This window comes from Triticum urartu, chromosome 5A (assembly GCF_056163025.1).
Source record: "Triticum urartu cultivar PI428250 chromosome 5A, HENAU_Tu73, whole genome shotgun sequence".
In the NCBI taxonomy this organism is placed as follows: domain Eukaryota; kingdom Viridiplantae; phylum Streptophyta; class Magnoliopsida; order Poales; family Poaceae; genus Triticum; species Triticum urartu.
In genome coordinates this window covers 669,099,651-669,116,591 of record NC_141877.1, presented here as the reverse complement: position 1 = coordinate 669,116,591, position 16,941 = coordinate 669,099,651, and positions in this window count along the sequence as shown.

The window sequence follows — 16,941 nt, the reverse complement described above, 5'->3', positions numbered from 1 at the left end:
GCCCGCTGTCGGTGGCCGTCATAAATTAAACGACGAGCGGTAGTTGGGGCCTACAAGTGGGGCCGCGGCGGACACCCAGAAGACGCGCGGCGCGTCCGCTTCGCCTCCGCGCCGATGCATTTCAGACGCAGTTTTGGACCGAAAATAAGTCGACTGGCGTCCGCATTTGGGTTTAGGCCAACACGCAAACAGATGCAGGCAAACAAAATGGATCATCTCATTGAAACTACTCTAACATTTGTCTGCCATCGTCCTACATACAGCGTCGCTCATATCCTCGCGCCCGTCTGAGCGTTGTGTAGTCAAAATGTCAAATGGATGTATTTATATAAAAAAAATTAGCGTGATTTCTGCCTGTTGTATGTTGTTTTTGTAAAAATAAAATAAATCGTCATTGCGCTGTGCCACCTCGACCCCAGCACGATGGTCCCGCGCAAACGACACGGTGATGAGCTATTAGTCGCCCTTGATCTATGTCTATACTACTTCTATATCTATATCTATATTACTATTAAAAAGGCAAACATAATTTTGTCTAAAGCCACACAACAAACTGTACACAGAATAACCCAGACCCTCTGATCAAATCAAATTAAACACATCCAATTGACCATATTACATCAATAATCTGCCATCTCAATCAACGTTTGAGATCAAATGTTCTGCCTGGCAGACATCGCCGCGCGCTCCGCGTCCATAGATCCCCGCGGCGTCGCCCGCAACTCCCTAATTACCGGATCGATTCCACCTGATAAGGAAGAACGAATCAGCAGCAAACCTCGTGTCGCTGCTCCTTCCCCTCCACCCGTGCGCTTCCCCCCATCCACCCCACCCTCGGTCGCCGCCTGCGCTCCTGCAAGCTGTCGCCGGCCTCCGTTCAGCCGTACCCAACGCCCTCCTCCTCCGTTCTCCCTCCCTCTCCTCGCTGATCTCTCTCCCTCTCTTCGTTCCCGTGCAGGACGCCATGGCCATGGATGAAAGCTCCGCCGGACCTTCCATCATGACTGCCAGCCTTCCTCCCGACCAGATCACCGACGCGGCTGCTGTGGTCCGGGCTGGCCGCCATCCTATTTTGCGGGTTCGTGGCCACGTTTTCCTACTAGACCACGACCGCCACTTCCTGCTAGATTAGCGGACAGGGAGAAGAAGGAAGAAGTTGCAGTAATCATAAGTGTGGTGAACCAGGCAGGGGACACAGGATGATGAGTATGAATCATGAGATAAACTTCAACTGAAAAAACAGGATTCTGAGGTTAGCCCCTTTTCTTCGTTAATGTATGATCCTTTCTTCTTTGCCTCCAGATTTTTTTCTGGTAGGTTATGTACTCTAGAACACCTATGCTAGGCTATGTATTTTGTTCTGTGGCAAAACATGGATTAAGCTCTGCGGCAAGTTGTGTTCACAATTTTTAATCTAACTGCCTTCTTACATAAGAGCAAATCTTCCCAACAAACGGCAGAACAAAGGCCCATCTTTCAAATGTCTGAAGATTGGTTATCCCATAACCAGACACAGAGGGAGAAATTCAGCTCCATAACCTCCATATAAATACCATCACCCTGGTTCCGTCCTTCCCACTTCTGTTACATGTATACTTTTCTGTTTTGGCATGTCCTACAAAAGCTGCACTTTTTTTGCCCTTCTCAGTAAATTGTTAGAAACCTAGACTCATGGGCAAAGGAATTATTTGATTCAGTGCCTTGTCAGATCAAAAATAGAATCTAAGTAGCACATGTCCTATTTTGCAGGTGATATATACTCTCAAAGGCATGAAGACGGGTATGTCATAATACTCCAGGTGAGATATATGCAGGTGTTATGGATTGTGGTTTCAAGGAAAACAATTATGGAACTCAATATGCAGCCGCTAAGTTTCTGAAGCTTGATCGACATCTTTTATCAATTGTTAATTAGTACTAGGATTCTTATGCATGTCTACTGCTGTTTACGAAACTAAAGACATGATGGTTCCGTTTGGGACGTAAAAGAAAAGTAGCACCAGTGTGTAAACCCAATGCTTAGGTGATTAACTGCAGATCAAATAATTTTTATCCCCTGTTTGCGCAATATGGAAGTACACATGGTTATTGGTTAGGGACCTTCTTGGCATATGTAGATTTTCTGCGTTCTGAATTTTTAGCCCTTGTGATTCTTGTAGGTTATGCTTTATTCAGGCGTATAACTTGTACTTCCATTGTTCTACATTTTACTTAAATCGCATATTTGACACTTTGTACAATCTGCAGTTAATTACTAAATCCCCAGAGTTGTAGAGGAGTTCTACATTATTTCATTAGTGCATTTAGAGCATGTCAAATGGAAGTACAAGTTATTTAGGGGTAAAATCAACTTCCCTCTGAAGTCTGCTGCTGGTCAGGCTCTTTTATATGGTGGTCTGACCTGGTCACACTCTTTCGACAGTCAATACATATTTTCTCTTGGGTAATTTGCTTCACCTAAGCTTCAGTACCATTTTCTATCATGTGCATGGCCCCTTGAGTTCATATCTTCTATTGGCGTCTGAAAACTATCATTTTTGGTCAGCTGATATCACTCTATTCATGCTATCAAATTTTCTTTCTCACTATATGGTAGTCCTTGACCTGTTTGTGGCATCGGAGAAGGGACTTTTCCTCTTTTTTGCACTTTTATCTTGTTTTTTTAATATATTATTTTTAGTTGTATATTATAGAAGGATTGGGCATGGAGATCTACGATGGAAGCATTTGTGTATATACTGTACCTCTATATATCTTTCCAAATTCCATCTTGCCTTACCATACATTTTTAAAAGAACAATTGTTTTCTGAGTCATTGGTGTACTTATGTTGTGCTGTCTGACCATGTGAGTATATAACAATTTGTTGGACAAAAGTATTCTTGTGGTTTGTGCCAAGGTTGGGCACCATCTTATCTTAAAATATAAAATGATAACATTGCCAAACATTTTTATTTTGAAGGGCCAACAAGAAAGGATTTCTTCCGCCAACATAACAAAGAACCCATTGGGTGGATGCAACACCCGAATGCCTTTTTGACTAAGTCATTTTAATTAACTAATTACAGTGGCGGAGCTAGATGGGGATAGCTCGAGAGGCAAAGGGCAAAAACATAAATTCTTGAGCGGTCCAAAGACTAAAATATGTTGAATTAAGCACCTGAAGAGATTTTTTATTCACAAATTTTCTCAAGGTTGGGGGTTTAATGTAAGTTTCTCTGCTATTAAAACTGCAACTTTCCATCCTGATTATGTCCATGATTAAGTTTTGGGTGTGGGCACCGGTAGGAGATCAAGCACTCCGTCCTCTGTCACATGCTGGCAAACGAGGTCGAGTCTGCGCGGAGCACTGGTCTCCTCCCTGCTGCCAGCGAAGCCCTCCCGTCTCCTCTGCACCAGTCTACTCCTTCATGTCTCTCTCCCTCTCAATCTCCTCTTTCTGTTGTTTGTTTTCTCTATCTCACATAGGAAAGCTCTTGATCCACCAAAACACTGAATCATGTACATATATTTGCTACCCTAGGGAAGAAGGATGTAAAACTGAACTACAAACATCTGTAGTGTAGAGCATCCAGGATAAAGGGTTGTGGATGTCCCATTGCTGCACGAACTGAACCACGGATGTTTAGCAACTAATTTCTTTTTTTTTGTGGCATCAACACGAGGATGGGTTTCATAATTGAGAACATCATGTGTTCATAATATATATTTTGTGGTAGCAACTGAACCAAGGATGCTCATGGCAAGTTTAATCACAATATAAATCATTTGGTTTGGAAACACACCTGCTAAAAAAATAGATTGATCTTTTCTTAAAATCTTCAACCTTCTATGTAAACCAGTTCTCCTTTGTATCATATCCGAGTTCCATCTAGATTATATCTGATTTTAGTGATATATAAATCAAAATTGATTTATTCACTCTTTGGTAAGCACTTACACATTTGATTGTTCTGGCGTTCTGTTTTATGTGGTTTGATTTATCAACCTAATTCGGTCTTTCTTTTGCAGATTATTTACAAAAGAAAATGGTTTAGGCGGAAGAGTTGAAGGCCTGAAGCCAAATGTTCCTAATCAAGAAGATGACCCGCACAACTCCCGTGAAACAAGGCCAATGCTATGTGCCAAGATTAAGGATTGCAAATATGTTTACTTTGGTCCAATATCGTATAGCAGTGTAATGCTTCATGCAGGCACTTTTTATCATTCATTTTTATTATTCAAATCTCTATATGGTTGTCATAGATGCTGCTATTACACGGGTTTATTACTATTTTTCATGTGTTGTTGAAAATAGAACTCACTCATATATTTGTCTACGGAGGGAGTAGTATACAGTAAGCTTCATTTCACCGAGGAGATCTTCCGTTACATAGAGGTTAATTTATTTAAATATGAACTCAGAATTCAGTACCCACACGAATTTTATAGATGCTTTGATCGAGATGTGCGTTGCATGCGCATACTTACTAGTCTGCAGAAAGCACCGGCTGATTGCCCGGCAGTGAGCCCCTCCACAATGAAGCACAGCGCCGCGTGGTTCGTGAAGCACCCCGCGCTCTGGTGTCATGGGATCTGATGTTGATGCTAATGTAGCGGCCTTCCATCTAGACACACACATTGATTACGAGGGCGTCGTTGGTCTCAAAAGGCTACCTAGTGAGGACGTAGCAGCCGTACATGCACGGCTCGCTGTAGAAGTTAGGGAACAAGTAGGGGTGACGTGGTCATTGGTGTTATAGCTACTAGAAAAGAGAGAAACACCATGGAGATATCTAGGGTCGTGCCATATGTTCAAGATAACGGAGAAACACAATAGTATCAGTGCAAAGGAATTGAAAGCTCCAACGCATGCATCTACACAGACTTCGTGTATACTTTATATTGGCTCTGTTGGTATTCAAATTCACTTAGCTGAATCATGGAAGAAAGACATCAAGCCAAACTTCAGAACACCACCGTGTAGTTGTAACCTGGCTGGAGAAATTCCAACTGGGGTTTCACTTTGCTAAGAGTCGTAGTTAAGTTGGGTTAGATGTACGTGATCAGCGTAGCCATATTATTTTATTAGGAAAACATTATTTAGTATGGTTAGGAGAGAGATTCCTATACGTATAACAGAGATTAGTTGATATAGAGTTCGTGTCGTTTTAGTTTCTCTCGTTGGTCGGTTTGGCCGTGTGACGCCTATATAAAAGGCTGGTTATGGCCGATGTATCAGGTTAGATTTTTGTTTTAGTCGTGAGTTTAATAAAACTACAGAAAATGTCCCATGTTGGGGGACATCAAATATTTTTGTTGCTGATTCGAAGGGATTTTGTTGCTGTTGCGTGTGGAGTCGATCTAACCTACTCGACATAAGTTTCTGATCTTACGATCTTGCATCTTTACTCGACCGAAATTTCTTGTTCCTGCTGCTAGTACCGTGAAAGATCAGGCCGTCGACGACTCGCCATCTAGTCTAGTCTACATCAAGGGGAGGTCGATACATGCCAGGGCAGAGCTCCATGAGCATGGCCATGGGCCACCACGTGTGGTCTGGTGCCGTCGATGGCCACCGTGAGCAGCTCATGACCGTCCGGCGAGACCTTGGTCATGCTCTCGGCGCCCTCAAGGAGAACCCCCGGCGAACACTCTGAAGAGCAGCGACACAACTAGCACTGTGTCGGCTGCGAGCCCGACATGAATTCGATGCGGGGTACATTCGCCGTAGCTAAGAACATGCACGCCAGCTGCATGAACGACATGATGTGGCTGAAGGCAAGGAAGGGGAACATCACGACGTGCATGTCGGTGTCACCGTCCCACGCGAGGTTGGGCATTGTGTCTTTCCAACGCGCTGGATCGATGCTTTGGTGTCAGCTGGATGTGAACTTGAGCAGCTTGGCGCTGTCAACAATGCCGCCTACATAATCCACTCTAAGATTGTTTTAAGAGCCGATTCACATGGTTTGAGAAAGATGAGGGGGTTAGATACCTGGTTTTAGATCTCAAGAAGTTAAGCCGTTGGTTTGTAAAAAACCAAGTGGTTACATGGGCTTTTCCCATTTCAGTTATTTATTTTTAGACACATTACAACCTAGCACTGTTCCAGCCCTCTAAGGCCATCAGTGTTTTCGGTCGTCGGATCGATAGTCATATCAATTTTGGGCCGTTGGATCAACCTCTGAGCGTAACAGTTTCCGCGAATGGGAATGGGCCGCCGCTCCCGTAACAAAATTGGCATTCTCTGGTTAACTGGCCAACCTCGGTCTTTTAGGGAAGGCGAAGCAGGCGACGCTGCACGATTTTTCCTCTCGTGAGTCGCGACCTCTCTGGCGGCGTCTGCCCTAGGTCCGGCCGCCGCCGGGATGATATTCCCGTATCCGAGGCGTGACGACATCTCCCTTCAGTCAACTTTCTCTTGATCTGGTACCTTGGGTACCAGGCAAGCCCTATCCACCCGAGATTGTCCTTCGCCTCATTCCCTTCCCTTCCCTTCCCTTCCTTGTTGCTCTCTCAGCCCTCGGAAACCTAACGATACTGGCGGCGACATACCTGGGGCTCTGCCATGACATCAGAGGCGATGACAACATCGACAACGACGGAGGAATCTGGCACCACGCCTTGAAGAAAATATGCCCTAGAGGCAATAATAAAGTTATTATTTATTTCCTTATATCATGATAAATGTTTATTATTCATGCTAAAATTATATTAACCGAAAACATAATACTTGTTTGAATACATAGACAAACAGAGTGTCACTAGTATGCCTCTACTTGACTAGCTCGTTGAATCAATGATGGTTATGTTTCCTAACCATAGACATGAGTTGTCATTTGATTAACGGGATCACATCATTAGAGAATGATGTGATTGACTTGACCCATCCGTTAGCTTAACACAATGATCGTTTAGTTTGTTGCTATTGCTTTCTTCATGACTTATACATGTTCCTATGACTATGAGATTATGCAACTCCCGTTTACCGGAGGAACACTTTGTGTGTCACTAAACGTCACAACGTAACTGGGTGATTATAAAGGTGCTCTACAGGTGTCTCCGAAGGTACTTGTTGGGTTGGCGTATTTCGAGATTAGGATTTGTCACTCCGATTGTAGGAGAGGTATCTCTTGGCCCACTCGGTAATGCACATCACTATAAGCCTTGCAAGCATTGCAACTAATGAGTTAGTTGCGGGATGATGTATTACGGAACGAGTAAAGAGACTTGCTGGTAACGAGATTAAACTAGGTATTGAGATACCGACGATCGAATCGAGGGCAAGTAACATACCGATGACAAAGGGAACAACGTATGTTGTTATGCGGTCTGACCGATAAAGATCTTCGTAGAATATGTAGGAGCCAATATGGGCATCCAGGTCCCGCTATTGGTTATTGACCAGAGAGGTGTCTCAGTCATGTCTACATAGTTCTCGAACCCGTAAGGTCCGCACGCTTAACGTTCGTTGACAATATAGTACTATATGAGTTATGTATGTTGGTGACCGAATGTTGTTCGGAGTCTGGAATGAGATCACGGACATGACAAGGAACTCCGGAATGGTCCGGAGATAAAGTTTGATATATGGGATAATAGTGTTTGGTCACTGGAAGGGTTCCGGAATTCACCGAAAGGGGTTTCAAATGTTTCCCGAAATGTTTGGGTACGAGAACACTTTATTTGGGCCAAAGGGGAAAGCCCACAAGGTTTTTGAAAAGCGCAAAAGGAAGTTTTGCGGAGTCCAGGGGCCAGACGCCAGGGTCCCTGGCGTCTGGGTCCAGACGCGTCTGGCCCTGGTGTCCGAGAAGGACTCTTGCCTTTCGGGTGAAACCGACTTTGTGGAGGCTTTTACTCCAAGTTTCGACCCCAAGGCTCAACATATAAATAGAGGGGTAGGGCTAGCACCCAAGACATCAAGAAACACCAAGCCGTGTGCTGGCAACCCCGTCCCCTCTAGTTATTTATCCTCCGTCATAGTTTTCGTAGTGCTTAGGCGAAGCCCTGCGGAGATTGTTCTTCACCAACACCGTCACCACGCCGTCGTACTGCCGGAACTCATCTACTACTTCGCACCTCTTGCTGGATCGAGAAGGCGAGGACGTCACCGAGCCGAACGTGTGCAGAACTCGGAGGTGCCGTGCTTTCGGTACTTGGATCAGTCGGATCATGAAGACGTACGACTACATCAACCGCGTTGATATAACGCTTCCACGAACGGTCTACGAGGGTACGTAGACAACACTCTCCCCTCTCGTTGCTATGCATCACCATGATCATGCGTGTGCGTAGGAATTTTTTTGAAATTACTACGTTCCCCAACAGTGGCATCCGAGCCAGGTTTTATGCGTAGATGTCATATGCACGAGTAGAACACAAATGAGTTGTGGGCGATATAAGTCATACTGCTTACTAGCATGTCATACTTTTGTTCGGCGGTATTGTTGGATGAAGCGGCCCGGACCGACATTATGCGTACGCTTACGCGAGACTGGTTCTACTGACGTGCTTTGAACACAGGTGGCTGGTGGGTGTCAGTTTCTCCAACTTTAGTTGAACCGAGTATGGCTACGCCCGGTCCTTGCGAAGGTTAAAACAGCACCAACTTGACGAACTATCGTTGTGGTTTTGATGCGTAGGTAAGAACGGTTCTTGCTAAGCCCAGTAGCAGCCATGTAAAACTTGCAACAACAAAGTAGAGGACGTCTAAGTTGTTTTTGCAGGGCATGATGTGATGTGATATGGTCAAGACATGATGCTAAATTTTAGTGTATGAGATGATCATGTTTTGTAACCGAGTTATCGGCAACTGGCAGGAGCCATATGGTTGTCGCTTTATTGTATGCAATGCAATCGCCCTGTAATGCTTTACTTTATCACTAAGCGGTAGCGATAGTCGTAGAAGCATAAGATTGGCGAGACGACAACGATGCTACGATGGAGATCAAGGTGTCGCGCCGGTGACGATGGTGATCATGACGGTGCTTCGGAGATGGAGATCACAAGCACGAGATGATGATGACCATATCATATCACTTATATTGATTGCATGTGATATTTATCTTTTATCCATCTTATCTTGCTTTGATTGACGGCAGCATTATAAGATGATCTCTCACTAAATTTCAAGATAAAAGTGTTCTCCCTGAGTATGCACCGTTGCCAAAGTTCGTCGTTCCCAGACACCACGTGATGATCGGGTGTGATAAGCTCTATGTCCATCTACAACGGGTGCAAGCCAGTTTTGCACACGCAGAATACTCAGGTTAAACTTGACGAGCCTAGCATATGCAGATATGGCCTCGGAACACTGAGATCGAAAGGTCGAGCGTGAATCATATAGTAGATATGATCAACACAGTGATGTTCACCATTGAAAGCTACTCCATTTCACGTGATGATCGGTTATGGTTTAGTTGATATGGATCACATGATCACTTAGAGGATTAGAGGGATGTCTATCTAAGTGGGAGTTCTTAAGTAATATGATTAATTGAACTTAAATTTATCATGGACTTAGTACATGATAGTATCTTGCTTGTCTATGTTGATTGTAGATAGATGGCCCGTGCTGTTGTTCCGTTGAATTTTAATGCGTTCCTTGAGAAAGCAAAGTTGAAAGATGATGGTAACAATTACATGGACTGGGTCCGTAACTTGAGGATTATCCTCATTGTTGCACAAAAGAATTACGTCCTGGAAGCACCGCTGGGTGCCAGGCCCGCTGCAGATGCTGATGACAACGTTAAGAACGTTTGTCAGAGTAAAGCTGATGACTACTCGATAGTTCAGTGTGCCATGCTTTACGGCTTAGAACTAGGATTTCAACGACGTTTTGAACGTCATGGAGCATATGAGATGTTCCAGGAGTTCAAGTAATATTTCAAGCAAATGCACGGATTGAGAGATATGAAGTCTCAAATAAGTTCTGTAGCTGCAAGATGGAGGAGAATAGTTCTATCAGTGAACATATACTCAAAATGTCTGGGTATCATAATCACTTGACTCAACTGGGAGTTAATCTTCCTGTTGATAGTGTCATTGACAGAGTTCTTCAATCACTGCCACCAAGCTACAAGAGCTTCGTGATGAACTATAACATGCAAGGGATGGATAAGACGATTCCCAAGCTCTTCGCAATGCTAAAGGCTACAGAGGTAGAAATCAAGAAGGAGCATCAAGTGTTGATGGTCAATAAGACCACCAGTTTCAAGAAAAAGGGCAAAGGGAAGAAGAAGGGGAACTTGAAGAAGAACAACAAACAAGTTGCTGCTCAAGAGAAGAAACCCAAGTCTGGACATAAGCCTGAGACTGAGTGCTTCTACTGCAAGCAGACTGGTCACAGGAAGCGGAACTGCCCCAAGTATTTGGCGGATAAGAAGGATGGCAAGGTGAACAAGGGTATATGTGATATACATGTTATTAATGTGTACCTTACCAGAGCTCGCAGTAGCACCTGGGTATTTGATACTGGTTCTGTTGCTAATATTTGCAACTCGAAACAGGGACTACGGATTAAGCGAACACTGGCCAAGGACGAGATGACGATGCGCGTGGGAAACGGTTCCAAAGTCGATGTGATCCCCGTCGGCACACTACCTCTACATCTACCTTCGGGATTAGTATTAGACCTAAATAATTGTTATTTGGTGCCAGCGTTGAGCATGAACATTATATCTGGATTTGTTTGATGTGAGACGGTTATTCATTTAAATCAGAGAATAATGGTTTTTCTATTTATATGAGTAATATCTTTTATGGTCATGCACCCTTGAAGAGTGGTCTATTTTTGATGAATCTCGATAGTAGTGATACACATATTCATAATGTTGAAGCCAAAAGATGCAGAGTTGATAATGATAGTGCAACTTATTTGTGGCACTGCCATTTAGGTCATATCGGTGTAAAGCGCATGAAGAAACTCCATTCGGATGGACTTTTGGAACCACTTGATTATGAATCACTTGGTACTTGTGTTGGGGATATTACTACTGGGCATAAACCGGCCTACCTGGGCCGGATTAACTCCATCAGTAGTTCAAAGGTGTTAAAGCCCAAAGAGGCAGATAAAGGCCCAGGGCCCGTAGTCGGTTTACAACATGTAGACGTACATCAGCTTTGTGCATATACTTGTAATATAAGTTAGGAACAAGGAGAGACCAACCCGGATACGAGTATGAACCGGTGTTGGGACTCTCTGAACCGGCAGGCGTCACCCATGTATATAAGGGGACGACCCGGCGGCGGTTCAGGGACAACAGACAACAATTCGAGACATAGGCGAAGCTTATTTGCTCCCTAGTCATCGAAACACCCATCAATTCCATCACAACTAGAGGTAGGCTTTTACCTTCATTGAAGGGGCCGAACTAGTATAAACTCTCTTGCGTTCTTGTGTCCGCTTTAACCCCTTCAAGCTAACCCGTAGCGATGGCTCCACAACTAAGTCCTTTCAATAGGACATCTGCCGTGACAAAACCACGACAGTTGGCGCCCACCGTGGGGCTATCGCACGATGGTTTCCGGTTCTTGGAGGGCCGCTTTGAAGGACTCGAGGGCTACGCTGTAGGCCGGATGACTAAGAGTCGTCGCGGCAAACTCTACATCGACGACGCAGGCTGGGGCCCCGAGGCCGGCTCAATTGAGTACGGGTACCGGGTCCCCTTTGGTAGCATTCATGTTTTCATTGGCAAGATCGGTGAACCGGGCCCTGAGCCGGACATCTGCACCGACCTCGTCGAGACGGCTTAGCGTACGCGATCCGCCCGGGTTAAACCGGCCATGAAGCGTGCCTTCATGGGAATGATCCATGGAGGGAGTTATGAGGATGGATCGGAGCTTCGCGGGGCGACTGCCAGTCGTTCCGGTGACGAATCTTCGACCGGAGAAACCGAATCTCTTTATCAGCTACAAGATGGCCGGATTGGGAGCTGTTCCGATGGCGACAGTATTCCGGACCCCTCTGATCCGCCCAACCGGGTTGGAATATTCATGGCCGGAACACAAGCAGCGCTTCATTCTTCGACAGCTGCGGCAACGATTTCCGGTTCAGCAGCAGCAACGGCCGCCGGGGCAGGAGGCTCTGTGCGCCCGCCGGCTCAGGTTCTATCAGAGCTATTTGATGCGTTGGCTGTGCTTATGGCGGAAGTTAATCCGCCAGATCAGGACGTTCACAATACGGAGATTGCAAAGGTAAAGGAACAGATCACCCAGGCCAAGGTGGATCTGGCGGCTGAGGACACCAGGATGGCCGCAGAGCGGGCTGCTTTAGACGCACAGGCCTACAGGCTTATGTTAGACCAGAGCGCATCACATGAAGTCATGAGAAGGAAGCATCGATCCCGCTTACCTCCGGTTTTCGAGGCCAGAGACCTTTTCAACACTCCAGGGCCAAGAGCCGGCAATCCGCTGGAGGGGAACCGGGCAGAAGCCCCTGGGACCGGTGCACCGGTTCAGCCTCGTCAGATCGACCCGCCTCGTCAAAACACCGTTATACCTCGGGATGCTTTAACACCTCCGGGTCACTACTCCAACCCAATGGACAATCTTGTTGCCGCTGCTGCACGACTGGAGGCCATTCTAGTTGAAGGTGACTCGCCGCAAGCAGTAGAGACGCGACGGGTCAAGGAACTTCTGAGGACAGCTTTGGCCCAACAGGAGGCGTACTCGTACAGCCGCGACCGAATCCACTCGACCCCCCGTCCGAGCCGGAGCTATAGCAGACATATGGATGAACTAGCAGTATCGAGTAATGAACGACGTGGAGCACCCCATGGTAACAACCCGATGGGTGGTGCTGATGACGCTCAGGAAGTGGTGAACCGGGCCCGAGTGCGTAGGGAGGCCGAGTTAGCCGCACAACATCAGGCTCGGCAGCTCACGCCGGTTCGTCCAACCATTTCGATCGAACCTGGTGTTACTTCTAGTTCTTTGGGGGTGCCTTGCCTCATCCCCGCTTTACGCAACGTGCGTTTGCCCAAGGATTTCAAAGGCCCACGCAAGGTACCAAATTATATGGCGGATCAACCACCAGAGACATGGGTAGAGAGCTATGAGATGGCCATGGAGATGCTTGATGTGGATGACACAGCGTGTGCGAAATACTTCACCATGATGCTTGAAGGAACGGCCCGTACTTGGCTAAAAAGCTTGCCTGCTAATTCTATCATCTCGTGGGCCCAATTATGAGCCCGGTTTATCAACAATTTCAAGGATACCTGTAAACAGCCTATGTCGATAGTGGACTTAGCTGCATGCGTCCAGGAGGAAGGAGAGTCAACGACTCATTGGGTGTGCCGGGTTTCACAAGTGTTGCACTCCTCAGACCGCATCAACGCTGACACCGCAGTATTAAACCTAGAAGGCAACTGCCGGTTTGGGCCCCTGAAGTTGAAATTGGGACGGATGAAGCGTCATTGCACCGACATGGGAACCCTCATGGCCACTTTGGTAAAATATGCTGATTCTGATAGTACCAAGGATCCTGAGTCTGATGATGACAAGACAGGGAAGGGGAAGAAGAACAGCAGCTCCAAAGGTCAGCAACATCACTGGGTAGGCAATGGCGGAGGAGGCAAGCGTAAAGCGGATGGCAACTTGGATTTTGTGGCTAATACCAACGTACAGGACAATGGCCAGCGGCGCAAGGGCAGGCCGAAAAATCATAGTGGAGCGCCCAACCCCAACCCAAACCGCCTGAACTATTTGCTAAACCAGCCCTGTCCAAAACATGGGACGAAGGAGGAGCCAACAAACCACCTTTGGAAGGATTGTTTTATTATGCAGGAGTTCAAGAATTCTAATAATTTCCGGTATGACCACGGATCTGGCGGCGACTCAGGATCCGGGCCGGGTTACGGTGGAGGAAGTTCCGGTTCAGGATTTAATGGTAATCCGGGCGGGCATAATGGTCAAAATAGTCAGAACAACCAAGGTGGTCACAACCAACAGCAGCAATAGTCAGGTTACCAAAGCAACCCAAAGCAGTTGAGTAGTGGGCAGTACCATGTCTTTACCACTAGCTTGGACAAGCGAGACTGGAAGGTTCAGAGGCGGGCAGTCAACTCTGTTGAACCGGCCACACCCCGTTATCTACGTTGGTCTGAACAACCAATCATATGGAGCAGAAAGGATCACCCACTCCAGGTCGATAATCCGGGTCAGTTGGCTCTGGTGGTGGCGCCTCAGGTGGGAGGTTATAAGTTCACCAAAGTGCTCATGGATGGAGGGAGCAACATTAACATCCTATACTATGAGACCTTCTGTCGTATGGGACTTACAGATAAGAATCTCAAACCGTCCAATACAGTATTCCACGGTGTAGTGCCTGGCAGATCAGCATATCCTGTTGGTAAGATAGCTCTTGAAGTGGCCTTTGGGGATGATCATGATTCCAGATCGGAGACATTAACGTTTGAAGTGGTGAAAATCCAAAGTCCATATCATGCCCTGTTTGGGCGTCCGGCATACGCCAAGTTTATGGCTCGGCCCTGTTATGTGTATTTGCAGCTCAAGATGCCGGGTCACAAGGGGACAATAACGGTTCACGGAAGCCGCAAAATCGCTTTGGAATGCGAGGAAGGAGATGCGGCTTATGCAGAGTCGGTTTGTGCCACCGAGGAGTTGAAGTACTATAAAGACAATGTTGATCCGGCAGACATGACTCCGTTGAAGAAGCCAACTACGGAGCATGATCCGGCCCTGAAGTTCAAATCGGCAGCAGAAACTAAGCTTGTTGACTTCGTGCCTGGCGATTCGTCCAAGCAGTTCAGCATTAGTGCCAACTTGGATCCGCAATAGGAAAGTGTGCTCATCGAGTTCATCCGTGAGAATCGGGACATTTTTGCATGGAAGCCCTCTGACATGCCAGGTGTACCGAGGCAACTCACTGAGCACACACTTAATGTGGATCCTAAATACAAACCGGTGAAACAGTTCCTCCGCCGGTTTAACGAAGAAATACGCAAGGCGATTGGGGAAGAGGTAGCCAGGCTCTTAGCAACTGGTTTTATTGTTGAAGTTTTTCACCCTGAGTGGCTTGCCAATCCGGTGCTAGTCCTTAAGAAAAATGACACCTGGCATATGTGTGTGGACTACACAGATCTTAATAAAGCTTGTCCAGCAGATCCTTTTGCCCTCCCCCGTATTGATCAAATCATTGATGCTACGGCGGGTTATGAGCGTTTAAGTTTTTTGGATGCATATTTTGGTTATCATCAGATCAAAATGGCAGTTAAGGACCAGGAGAAGACGGCATTCATAACTCCCTTTGGATCCTTCTGCTATGTGTCTATGCCCTTTGGGCTCAAAAGTGCCCAGGCAACTTATCAACGGTGTGTACAAAATTGTCTTCACAAGCAGATTGGCCGTAATGTACATGCTTACGTGGATGATATCGTGGTTAAATCCAGGGAGAAGGAGACTCTGGTTGACGATTTGAAGGAAACCTTTGATAACCTAAGGATGTACAAGATGATGCTTAATCCGGACAAGTGTGTCTTTGGTGTACCGGCGGGCAAGTTATTGGGCTTTCTGGTGTCCAACAGGGGAATTGAGGCTAATCCGGAGAAGATCACAGCCATCACCTCCCTGGCTAAACCGAAGTGTATCAATGATGTTCAACGCCTGGCAGGCCGGATTGCCGCGTTAAGCCGGTTTATCAGCCGCCTGGGTGAGAAGGCGATCCCTTTGTATCAGATGTTGAAGAAGACGGATTAATTCGTCTGGACTTCTGCTGCTGATGAAGAATTTGAGGAATTAAAGCGGCAATTGGGCAATCCGCCTGTGCTCGCCGCTCCCATTGACAAGGAGCCGTTACTGCTATATGTTGCTGCTAATGCTCGTGCGATCAGCGTGGCTATTGTGGTGGAACGAAAGGAGGCAGATAAGGAGCATCTGGTTCAACATCCGGTCTATTATATCAGTGAGGTGCTCATTGAGTCCAAGCAAAGGTATCCGCATTGGCAGAAGCTGGTGTACGGAGTTTTTATGGCAAGCCGGAAGCTTAAGCAATACTTCCAAGGGCACCCAATTACGGTGGTCAGTTCTGCTCCTTTGGGAGATATCATCCAAAACCGGGAAGCAACTGGCCGGATTACAAAGTGGGCTATAGAGCCGGGGCCGTACGGTTTGAAATATGTGCCTCGGACAGCGATTAAGTCTCAAGCACTTGTTGATTTCATCAATGATTGGACGGAAATGCAAGCACCTGAAGAAAAGCCGGATCATACGTATTGGACCATCCATTTTGACGGATCCAGGCAGTTGGAAGGCTCGGGGGCTGGAGTCGTATTAACTTCCCCATGAGGTGATAAGTTTTGTTATGTTCTCCGTTTAATGTTCCCTTGTACTAACAATGCAGCTGAGTATGAAGCCTTGCTCCATGGTCTTCAGATGGCTAAGGAGATGAGTCTAAGTCGAGTTAAGTGCTTCGGTGATTCGGACCTTGTGGCTCAGCAAGTGTCTGGCACTTGGGACTCCAAGGACCCACTCATGGCAGCATATCGTCGTGAGGTGGATATTGTTGCAGGTTATTTCAGAGGCTATCAGGTGGACCACGTAGACCGGCGGAAAAATGAAGCGGCGGACGCTTTAAGCCGGCTGGGCTCTCAGCGCAAACCGGTCCCACCCAATGTTTTTCTGGATGTGCTGCACAACCCATCGGTGAAGATCCCTGGTGAAGAGGATTTGGCCATTCCTGATCCGGAGGCTCAATTGGTGGCAGTTCTTCATGTTATTCCGGATTGGACGCTTCCTTATCTGGCGTACAAGAACCGGGGCGAGTTGCCAGAAGATGAGATTCTGGCCCGGCAGATAATTCGGTGATCCAAGTCCATGGCTGTCATCAACGGTGAGTTGCATCATTGCAGTGTATCAGGAGCTTTTCAACGTTGCGTGTCTCCTGAAGAAGGCCGTGAAATTTTGCGGGAGATCTACGAAGGAGATTATGGTCACCACG